Source organism: Triticum dicoccoides, chromosome 4A, assembly GCF_002162155.2.
Source record: "Triticum dicoccoides isolate Atlit2015 ecotype Zavitan chromosome 4A, WEW_v2.0, whole genome shotgun sequence".
Classification (NCBI taxonomy): Eukaryota; Viridiplantae; Streptophyta; class Magnoliopsida; order Poales; family Poaceae; genus Triticum; species Triticum dicoccoides.
Window position 1 is genome coordinate 38,391,359 of NC_041386.1, and position 12,396 is coordinate 38,403,754.

Below are 12,396 nucleotides of genomic sequence, written 5' to 3' on the forward strand. Positions count from 1 at the left end.
ACCATCCCGTGGATAACAATACGGTGTTAACAGTCTTTGAGACCTTTGCGTCAAATAATAGGCGCAAGCGAACACTCCGCAGCATGGCCGAAATCTGCCACGTAGCAGCAATAAATCCATGGAGTGACACGGCTATTACCTTCAATGCCAGTGATGAACCTAAATTCCGAACAGCCCGAGCACCAGCCGCACTGGTCCTCAGTCCAATTGTGGACGGCTTTTGACTCACCAAAGTACTCATGGACGGCGACAGTGGATTAAACCTCATCTACGAGGAAACTCTTCAAAAAATGGAAATAGACTGGAACCGCATTGAGCAAAATAGCACAACCTTCAGAGGAATCATACCCAGTCGGGAGGCACGATGCGCTGGGAAAATCACACTAGATGCGGTATTCGGTACGCCAGAGAATTATAGGTCCGAAGAAATTACATTTCAAGTGGCCCCGTTCAGCAGTGGATACCACGCCCTTTTAGGACGTGAGGCATTCACGATCTTCCAAGATGTACCCCATTATGGGTACATGAAGCTCAAAATGCCCGGGCCCAACGGAATCATCACCCTCGCTAGTGATCCGGACACAGCACTCCGCACCGAAAACAAAATAGCCACACTGGCCCTCGAGGCATTATCCGAAGCCCTCTCGACCGAGGAATTAACCACGCTAAGCTCCACAGTGGACAGGGACGACGTGATACTCAATAAGAGATCCAAGTCCACCTCTTTTAAACCAGCGGATGAAATAGTCAAATTCCAAGTCCACCCAACGGACCCTACAAAAAAAGCCTCCATGGGGGCATAGTTAAACCCCGCCGTGGATGCCGCACTATGAGAGTTCCTGCACGGGAATTGGGACATATTCACCTGGCACCCCTCAAACATGCGAGGAATCCCACGCGGGCTGGCCGAGCATAGCCTCAATATCCTAAAGGGATTCAAGCCGGTCAAGCAAGCTCTTCGGCGTTTCTCCGAACCTAAGAGACAGGCCATGGGAGAGGAACTAGCCAAGTTATTGGAGGCCGGATTCATCAGAGAGATAAAACACCTGGACTGGCTAGCAAACCTGGTGATGGTACCAAAGAAGGATAAATCCTAGCGCCTTTGTGTCGATTTCAAGGACCTCAATAAAGATTGCCCAAAGGATCCCTTCCCCCTCCCCCGCATCAATCAAATTATCGATGCTATCGCGGGACACGAGTCATTGTGTTTCCTCGACGCATACTCCGGTTTCCACCAAATCGATATGGCGGAGTCCGACCAAGCTGCAACGGCATTCATCACACCATACGGTCCCTTCTGTTTCAACACAATGCCCTTTGGGCTAAAAAACGCAGGCGCAACATATCAGCGCATGATTCAGACATGTCTGGAGAAACAAATCGGCAAAACAGTAGAGGCATACGTAGACGATGTGGTCGTCAAAACCAAGCACGTCGACTCTTTGATAGACGACTTGAGGCTCACATTCGACAACCTCCGAACATACGACATCAAGCTCAATCCGGAAAAATGGGTTTTCGGCGTACCAGCCGGAAAGCTCCTGGGTTTCATTGTCTCCAGTAGAGGTATTGAAGCTAATCCGGCCAAAATACGAGCTTTGTCACAATTGGCTACCCCAACAGACCTCAAACAAATCCAAAAGTTAACTGGATGCGTGGCGGCTCTAAGCCGCTTTATCTCCCGCTTAGGAAAAAAGGCTTTACCCCTTTATCGCCTCCTTCGGCGCACCGAACACTTTGAGTGGACGGATGCTGCCACAGCCGGATTGGAAGAAATAAAGGCCATTTTGGCAACCAACCCAATCCTGGCCGCGCCAAACATCGGCGAACCAATGCTGTTGTACATTGCGGCAACTCATCAAGTTGTAAGCGCAGTGCTCGTCGTCAAACAAGAAGCTGGCAGACATAAATTCCCTCTTCAAAAGCCGGTGTACTATGTATCCACTGTCCTCACTCCATGCAAATCACGGTACCCACATTATCAAAAGATAGCCTATGTGGTATTCATGGCATCCCGGAAGCTGCGACACTACTTTCAAGAGTGTTCGATTACAGTAGCCTCGGAAGTGCCACTTAATGATATTATAAACAACTGCGACGCTACGGGCCGGATTGCTAAATGGGCCATCGAGCTCCTCCCGTTCGACATAACATACAAACCTCGATGGGCCATTAAGTCGCAAGTATTGGCCGACTTTGTTGCCGAATGGACGGAGGCCGGACTCCCTAAAGAGTACGGCGCATACTCCAATTGGATCATGCACTTCGATGGTTCTAAAATGCTGGCTGGTCTAGGGGCTGGCGTCGTCCTGATGTCCCCAACCAGAGATATCGTTCAGTACATACTGCAAATATTGTATACAAACTCCAACAACGCAGCCGAATACGAAGCTCTGTTGAATGGTCTTCGGATGGCAGTCTCCATGGGCATTCAACGCCTGGAGGTGCATGGGGATTCAAACCTTGCAATATCCCAAATAAATGGAGACTTTGACGCCAAGGATCTGAAAATGGCAGCCTACCAAAACACCGTCCTAAAAATGTCAGCTCGGTTCGAGGGACTCGAATTTCACCATGTGGCTCGGGAAAACAATCAAGCGGCGGATATCCTCGCCCGCATCGGTGCAAAACGCGATGTGGTCCCCCCAACATATTTCTGGAAAGGCTGTTCAAGTCATCCGTAGTATGGGAAGGGGACACCGGTAATAATAGTCCGGACCCGGCCAAAATGCCCGATACCGAATACTCTGACACAATCGGAGGCTCCGCCACCAAAATAACACCTTCAACCCACGTAATAATGGACATTATCGCCCCGTGGACAGAACCATTCCTGGCCTACCTAACTAGGCAGGAACTTCCGGAGGACCAAAATGAGGCACGCTGCATAGTGCGGCGATCTAAGGCCTACAGGGTCCACGAGGGAGAATTGTATAAAAAAAGCACTACCGGAGTCCTTCAAAGGTGCATCTCCGAAGAGGAAGGGCGGAACCTTTTGGCATAAATCCACGCCGGACTCGGCGGTCACCACGCCGCAGCTCGGGCTCTTGTAAGCAAGGCCTTCCATACAGGATTCTATTGGCCAACGGCCCGGGCAGATGCATAGTACTTGGTCCAATGTTGCGCCAGTTGCCAGCTCTTTGCAAATCAAAGCCACATGCCACCCACCACCCTCCAAACAATCCCCATTACGTGGCCCTTCGCGGTCTGGGGGCTTAACATGGTTGGACCCCTTAAAGGGGGAACCCACAAGAAAAAATACTTACTGGTCATGGTGGATAAATTCACCAAATGGATAGAGGCCAAACCTGTTAAAACGGCTGAATCCGGACCCGTGATAGACTTCATATCTGTGGTTGTACACCGTTATGGAATCCCCCACAGCATCAAAACTAACAACGGCACAAACTTCACAGCCGATGAGGTAAAACGCTGGTGTAGCAAAATGGGCATCAAGCTCGATTATGCTTCAGTCTATCACCCACAAACCAACGGCCAAGTCGAGCGAGCAAACGGTCTTATAATGAGCGGCATTAAACCCAGATTAGTGTGTTCCTTAACGGAGTCTAATACGCACTGGGTAGAGGAGCTTGACTCCGTACTCTGGGGGCTGCGGACCACGCCGAATCGTAGTACCGGATATACACCCTTCTTTATGGTGTACGGCGCAGAGGCAGTCTTGCCCTGTGACATAATTCATGACTCACCTCGAGTGCGCATGTACGAAGAAAGAGAAGCCAAGCTCGATCGGCAGGACAGTCTGGACACCCTAGAGGAGGAGCGCGGCGTAGCCAAAGCCCGTTCTGCATTTTATCAGCAACATGCTCGCAGATACCAAAGCAGAGAAGTAGGGGCCAAAACTTATAACGTTGGTGAACTAGTTCTATGCCTGCTGGATAAGAAAAAGAACAAGCTCGAGCCCAAAGGGGAAGGTCCCTTCATTATTGACCAAGTTCTGACCAGTGGAGCGTACCGACTGCGGGATGCATCGACTAGTCGACTCAAGCCGAACCCATAGAACGCGGCCAGGCTCCAAAGATTCTACGCCTAGCACCGGACTCTATGTTCGTCCCCTCCCTTTGTCCATTTTTTGCATATACATTATCTGTCTTGTTTTTCTTTCTTCCTTTATTTTATCCTTTTTTTAGGACTTCAAGGGCCAACTTGTGCCTCGCTTGCACATTATAGATGCGCTAGCCGCGCTCATCATACCTGGGGGCTTCTTTCAGAGAAGCTTAATTATTTATCTGGGCCTCAGGCCCCGCACATGTGTCATGCTTCCGCATGTACCTTTTTTCGCCATTATATGTGTCGATATGACTTAAGTTTTGGCCAAGCTGAGTTGCTTGGCTCTTGTATTTATTCCCTACGTTCCCATTAATTCGGCTAGGGCATAAGGGGAGCACCTCTGCGATTGTTACTGCCGGGTCAGCCGGATGTGTACCTCAGACTGGGTGAAGCCGAAAGCTAGCGTTCTTAAGGGAATATTCGGTCGGTGAACAAAAGATGATTTTTATTTCTTGTCCATATCTGCCCCCAGATGTTTTTCCCGCGTTTCCTATCGCAGTCTGGACATGCACTTTAGGGCATGCTTACCCAGGGAAAGGAACCCTTAACGAAATTATTCTCCCTGGAAGATGTTTCTTACTACCCATGTAATATAACATAACTAGTTGGGCACTTGTCTGTTCAAGCACAAATGACCCCTACGCCTGGTCTCCACGCATACCCCAGTTCTTATATAACTGAGCGGGTATTCAGATACACTCTGGACTATCGGGTCCCGAGGTTGAAGCGAAAAGGTCCGCCAAGACAAATGATCTACAATCCGACTAGAAGGCATTATACATGTCACTTTAATTACATAGTCATGCAGACTGACTAAATTCCTCTTCTATACCATCCAACAGGCGGTCTAGCTTACAGTCCTGTTGGGAATACTTTGCGGCTAATTCTACTTGCCCATAAACTAAGCTAACGGGGATCTCTTTTCCGTAGGGCCCCATAGGTCCGACCTCGACCATGTGATTTGGGTCTGCCTTGGTATACCGCGTCTTCACCATGGCCCAGGCTTCTCTGGCACCCAGTCGGCAGGCCGATATCTTCCATAATCGGAAGCACCGCCGTGCTCCCTTGAGCTTCTCCGTAAGCTCTGCAATGCCCTCTGGCAGGGAGACAGATGGCCACAAGGCCTGGGCAACACCTTGCATCACCTGCCGAACTTGTTCGCGCAGATGTGAGAGCTCGGATAGAAGATCACCCACAGACCCGTGCATTTCCTCCGCGGGACAACCCGTCAGCATGCCTACAGACATAATGTTGTTAGTCAGCTTCTTCACCGAACTCCTTTAAAAGGATTCGTTCAAGCACTTACTGAAAATGCCGCGCCGAAGCCGCTTATTCTCCTTCTCGGAGTCTGCAAGCTGGGCTCGAACGTCTTTTAGTTCCACGCCCAGCTTGATATTGGCGTCTTGGAGATTGTTTTTCTCCCGCCTAACCTCAGTCAGCACGTGTTTGCTAGCCTCTAGCTGTCACATAACATGCTGGTCCTCCGATTTTCTCCGGATTCATCTGCAACATCTATTATTAGATCTGCAGCCACGCCGCACACTATATGGTAACCATCATTCTTTAAAGTAAATGTTACCAGCGGGTGACTTTTTCGGTTCCTGCAATGAGGCAACAGCGGCCCGCAGTTGGGTCTTGCATTCCTCTAGCTCCTGTGACAGCCTAGTATTCTTCTGTATGAGAACCTGCACAATAAAGATGATCCTTAAATCAGTTCTGCTAACTGTTTCAAGTCTCAGGGGCTACTGATACATATAAATCATTAGATTTACTTACCCGTACATCATTTACATACTGATCCATGGCTCTGGCTAGAGCATCTTGAGCAGCTCGAAGGTACGCCACTCCAGAATTGAAGGCATCAAATGCCTCTAGTGAGAAACAAGCGTCACAGAGTACGACCCGGCGGCGCCTATGATTCATGGCGCTTTCCACTTCCGAGTTTGTAGCGGATAATCTATCCGCATCCTCTGTAGGGGGATTATCCGGCGCCCGCCCCATATCGGTTTCCGCCTCTATGTCCGGTCCTGGCACCGGACTGGTGGAAGCTTGATTAGTAACATCGCCGGACATATTCCAGCGAGCGTTTTTTCTGTTAAAGAAACATGGGCGTCATGATATTTTAAGAAAGACGACAACCACGGAGTAGGGTTTTTTGTCATACCTTTGCACCGGCGTCTCAGTCCTGACCGCCTTCCTTTTTGGCCTACCCGGCCTCGGTGCCTCTTGTTGGCGAGTTGCTACAGGTTCGGCAAGGCGTCCCGAATGCCTTCCCTGTAAAAATGCCATGTGTATATGGTGGGTGAAGTGTCTAAAAGGGGATCCTAGTTTTTGGAGTTGGCATTTTTGGTTTTTCTTACGTGCAATGCTGGGAGCAGTCCGGGATAGTCGGCCGTAATGGCCACCATGGCATCATCGCAGCTTAACTGATAGAACTGCCGGTCTATCAACTCCATGAATATAACCGGATCTTCTTCAAGTCCGGAGTCGAGGGCCCGTTCAGGGTCCTCTGGTTGAGGAGAAGGGCCGCTGACCTCCTTTATGGCTTTTCGTAGTTCCTGCCGCAAAATGGCAAGGTGAATACTTACGACAAAGAATGCAGGAGAAATGGGAGTAGGGAGATATAACTTACCCAACTTGGAGGATTGTACATGGAGAATCCATCCCGTGGCTTGATGCGGGTGAACTCCTCTTCCTCGCCCTTGAACAATTCAGACAGAATTTTCGCTAAAGCGGCGGCATTGTCTGAACCCTTACGCCCGTAGCGGGTGGCATCATCCGCCCCGTTAAAACACCACAAGGGGTGCCCACGATATTGAAGTGGTTGCACTCCCCGCATTATGTAAATCGACATAACTACGATTACTGTCAATCCCGATCGAGCCAGTGATTTAATCCGGTTCATCAGATAGAGGACTTCTCCATTGTCCTCCACCTGGGGGCTCCGTGGGCGCCAACTTCGGCGTTTCTTCAGAGGAGCATTGTTGAACTCAGGAAGACTCCGCCGAACAGGGTACGGAAGGCGAACGTCCTCCATATAAAACCATTCTGAAGGCCAGTCTTTGGACGACTTCTTCGGGGTACCGGACAGGTATCCGGTATCGGCGATGCGCCATATTTCGACTCCACCCACTTTATAAAGTGATCCCCTCTGTGTGTGAGGGACAATACAAAATAGCCTTTTCCACACCTCGAAGTGAGCCTCGCCGCCCAGGAACAACTCGTAGAGAGCAACATAGCCGGCGATATGTAGGATGGAGGCGGGGGTGAAATTGTGTAATTGGAGGTCGTAGAACTCCAGGAGCCCGCGGAGGAACAGATGAATTGGAAATCCGAGTCCTCTTAATAAATAGGGAACAAGGCAGACCCATTCCCCCATAGAGGGGCAGGGAAAGCTCTCTGCTTGCTCCCCGCCATTATAGGTGGCAAGCCTGGCTCGAACGGGCACCATATACGCCGGAGGGAGAAATCCCTTAGTCTGCAGTTCGACTAATCGACTGTGCGGGACTGAACACCTCTCCCAATCACCGGGCTTAGGGCTACGGGGGCGGGAGGAGGAGCTGCGGAGGTCAGCCATGCTGCAGTGGATCTTTCCGAAACACGCTCTGATGGATTCTCGCTGGGGGAGGATGGTATGGATTGGATCTAAGGATCCCATCCCTTTAATAGACAATTTATTTATCTGGCTAGGGGGGTGAATGTAAAAACACCCTAGCGCCTCGTATTCATTCGACGCATGGGAGATAGCCCTTATTGGGCACAGAAGCCAAGAGGTCCAAACATTTATGGGACCGGACACTGCTTTACAAACGTTCGGAAGATGGAGAAGAACCCGCCTTGCAATGCCGAAGACAACTGTGCACCGGACTCATCGTCATTGAAGCCTGGTTCGGGGGCTACTGAGGGAGTCCTGGATTAGGGGGTATCCGGACAGCCGAACTATATCCTTTGGCCGGACTGATGGACTATGAAGATACAAGATTGAAGACTTCATCTCGTGTCCGGATGGGACTCTACTTGGCGTGGAAGGCAAGCTAGGCAATACGGATATGTATATCTCCTCCTTTGTAACCAACCTTGTGTAACCCTAGCCCCCTCCGGTGTCTATATAAACCGGAGGGTTTTAGTCTGTAGGACAACATGCAATCGTACCATAGGCTAGCTTCTAGGGTTTAGTCTCTCCGATCTCGTGGTAGATCAACTCTTGCAATACTCATATCATCAAGAATAAATCAAGCAGGACGTAGGGTTTTACCTCCAGCAAGAGGGCCCGAACCTAGGTAAAACATCGTGTCCCCTGCCTCCTGTTACCATCCGCCTTATACGCACAGTTCAGGACCCCCAACCCGAGATCCGCCGGTTTTGACACCGACACCCTAGTATTCGGAAGGCCGAATTTGGGGCGCTATACACGCCTTAAGCCAGACAAAGCCGACTCCTCGCTCTAAGCGGCATAAGTCTTTAGGGACTCGAAACCTCTCAAACAGCGACCAGTCTCTCGCCTTATCATGACAGTCAGTTTTAGCTTTCTCTACTGAGGTTCTTAGCCTAGCTGAACCGGCGCACTATCGCAGTAGTTCTCCCAGTGCTACCTTAGCCGCTATAGCGGAACGTAAGGTACCAAAACATGGGAGCCGGGCAAACCCAACTGTTGACCCAAGACATGATTCGGAGCTGATGCATATAATGCTATAAGTTCGGGGTGCCGCACTGTCTAAAGTGTTCGGACTTCTCATGCCGTATTATGGGGTATGCTTAAGCCCCTAGCGTATTGGCCGGACCAGAGTGTACGGGTGCTGGATGTCATGAATGAACATATTTTTATATAAAAAAAGAATAAAGAATGCGATAATAGTTTAGTGCTATGCATTGTTTATTCAAAAAGGTGCGTTAAAGCAGAATGATACAAGTGGTGCGGTAAGCAAAAAGTAGGACTATTTGACATGTCCCCTCTAAGGGCAAGCTGATGAATGGTATTTAGAGCGAGTATTTCTCTCGTTGTCAGAGACCACCTGGGAGTTCCGTGGTGCGACGTAGCTTTCTGCCTCCTTGGTTGCTGTATCATGTGTTCGGCAATCATACTGCCGGACAGGGTTTCCAGAGATTAAGGTCCTGAAAGAGAGAAAAACAACAAAGCAGGAAGCCCCTAGTGCGGTTGAGCCGTGTCTTGGGGCGTGCCGTAGTCGTGCCCCCTCCCCACATGTGCCCATGGTATTTTCAATGCGTAATTATGTACGCGTGGCATGGATTTCGCCGTTTGGCTGGTACTGGGGTGGGGGCCACATTGCTATGCGAGCTCGGAATGTGCCAGGCGGTCTTGCTGTCGATTACTCCGGGCACGCTTGAAGGTGTCCGGGTCCTTAATCGCCGAACTAGTGGATTGCCTTAAGAGGCTACTTTGCGCTTCTGCTGCGAGGGTTGCAGTGTGCTCCTCCGTGCGGAGAGAGCGCTCTGTGTTTCCATTAACTGTGATGACCCCCCGAAGTCCTGGCATCTTGAGCTTGAGGTATGCATAATGTGGTACCGCATTGAATCTCGCAAATGCGGTTCGCCCAAGCAGTGCATGATAGCCACTGCGGAATGGGACAATATCGAAGATTAACTCCTCGCTTCGGAAGTTATCCGGGGATCCGAAGACCACTTCCAGTGTCACTGAGCCTGTGCAATGGGCCTCTACACCTGGTATGACGCCTTTGAAAGTCGTTTTTGTGGGTTTGATCCAGGAGGGGTCTATACCCATTTTGTGCACTGTGTCCTGATAAAGCAGGTTCAGGCTGCTTCAGCCATCCATAAAGACTCGAGTAAGGTGAAATATGTCAATGATTGGGTCTAGGACCAGTGCGACGAATCCGCCATGACGGATACTAGTGGGGTGGTCCCTGCGATCGAAGGTGATCGGGCAAGAGGACCATGGGTTGAACTTTGGGGCGACTGGCTCCAACGCATATACGTCCCTTAGCGCACGCTTCCGCTCCCTCTTGGGAATGTGGGTTGCGTATATCATGTTCACCGTCCGCACTTGTGGGGGGAACCTCTTCTGTCCTCCGGTGTTCGGCTGCCGGGGCTCCTCCTCGTCATCGCTATGCGACCCCTTATCTTTGTTTTCGGCATTTAACTTGCCGACCTGCTTGAACACCCAACAATCCCTGTTGGTGTGGTTGGCTGGCTTGTCGGCGGTGCCGTGTATTTGACACGAGCGATCGAGTATACGGTCCAAACTGGATGGGCCCGGAGTGCTTCTTTTAAATGGCCTTTTCCGCTGACCGGATTTAGAGCCTTTGAATCCGGCATTGACTGCCGTATCCTCTGTACTGTCGCTGTTAATGCGGCGCTTGTGTTTGTTGCGACATGACCTGCCATTGCCATCCTTGGTATCCGAAGTACCATGGTTCTTTGATATGCTATTGCTACGAGCCAGCCAACTGTCTTCTCCCGCACAAAAGCGGGTCATGAGTGTCGTGAGGGCTGCCATAGATTTCGTCTTTTCCTGGCCAAGGTGCTGGGCGAGCCACTTGTTGCGGATGTTATGCTTAAAAGCTGCTAGGGCCTCAGCATCCGGACAGTCGATGATTTGATTCTTCTTTGTTAGGAACCGTGTCCAGAATTGCTTGGCCGATTCCTCTGGCTGCTGAATTATGTAGCTCAAGTCATCGGCATATAGCAGTTGCACATAAGTGCCCTGGAAGTTGTCGAGGAATGCGGCTTACAGATCTTCCCAACAGCCAATGGACTCTGCTGGCAAGCTGTTGAGCCAATGCCGAGCTGGTCTTTTGAGCTTGAGTGGGAGGTATTTGATGGCGTGTAGATCATCACCGCGGGCCATGTGGATGTGCAGGAGGAAATCCTCGATCCATACCGCAGGATCTGTTGTGCCGTTGTATGATTTGATATTTACGGGTTTGAAACCCTCTGGGATTTGGTGATCCATTACTTCGTCTGTGAAGCATAGGGGGTGTGCGGCACCTCTGTACTGGGCTATATCGCGACACAGCTCAAATGAGTCTTGCCCGCTGTGTTTGGCCCGGCCGGATTTACTTTTACTATATCCGGCGTGACGGTTATCGTCTCGCATACCGGTGTGACGGTCAACAGTTGGGTTTGCCCGGCTCCCATGTTTTGGTACCTTACGTTCCGCTATAGAGGCTAAGGTAGCACTGGGAGAACTACTGCGATTGTGCCCCGGTTCAACCGGGCTAAGCACCTCAGTAGAGAAAGCTAAAACTGACTATCATGATAAGGCGAGAGACTGGTCGCTGTTCGAGAGGTTTTGAGTCCCTAAAGACTTATGCCGCTTAGAGCGAGGAGTTGGCTTTGTCCGGCTTAAGGCGTGTATAGCGCCCCAAATTCGGCCTTCCGAATACTAGGGTGTCGGTGTCAAAATCGGCGGATCTCGGGTAGGGGGTCCCGAACTGTGCGTCTAAGGCAGATGGTAACATGAGGCAGGGGACACGATGTTTTACCCAGGTTCGGGCCCTCTTGATGGAGGTGAAACCCTACATCCTGCTTGATTATTCTTGATAATATGAGTAGTACAAGAGTTGATCTACCACAAGATCGGAGAGGCTAAACCCTAGAAGCTAGCCTATGGTATGATTATATGTTGTCCTACGGACTAAAACCTTCCGGTTTATATAGACACCGGAGGGGGATAGGGTTACACAAGGTCGGTTACAAAGGAGGAGATATACATATCCGTATTGCCTAGCTTGCCTTCCATGCCAAGTAGAGTCCCATCCGGACACGGGACGAAGTCTTCAATCTTATGTCTTCATAGTCCAACAGTCCGGCCAAAGGATATAGTCCGGCTGTCCAGAGACCCCCTAATCTAGGACTCCCTCAGCAAGAAAGATCAATCTAGTAGGCCAAACCAAACTGATAATTCGAAGAGACTTGCAAAGATAACCAATCATACATAAAAGAATTCAACGAAGATTCAAATATTGTTCATAGATAATCTTGATCATAAAACCACAATTCATCGGTCTCAACAAACACACCGCAAAAAGAAGATTACATCAAATAGTTCTCCACAAGAGAGGGGAGAACATTGTATTGAGATCCAAAAAGAGAGAAGAAGCCATCTAGCTAATAACTATGGACCCGAAGGTCTAAGGTAAACTACTCACACTTCATCGGAGAGGCTATGGTGTTGATGTAGAAGCCCTCCGTGATGGATGCCCCCTCCGGCGGAGCTCCGGAACAGGCCCCAAGATGGGATCTCGTGGATACAGAAGGTTGCGGCGGTGGAATTAGGTTTGGCTCCGTCTCTGATCGTTTGGGGCTACGTAGGTATATATAGGAGGAAGGAGTACGTCAGTGGAGCAACAG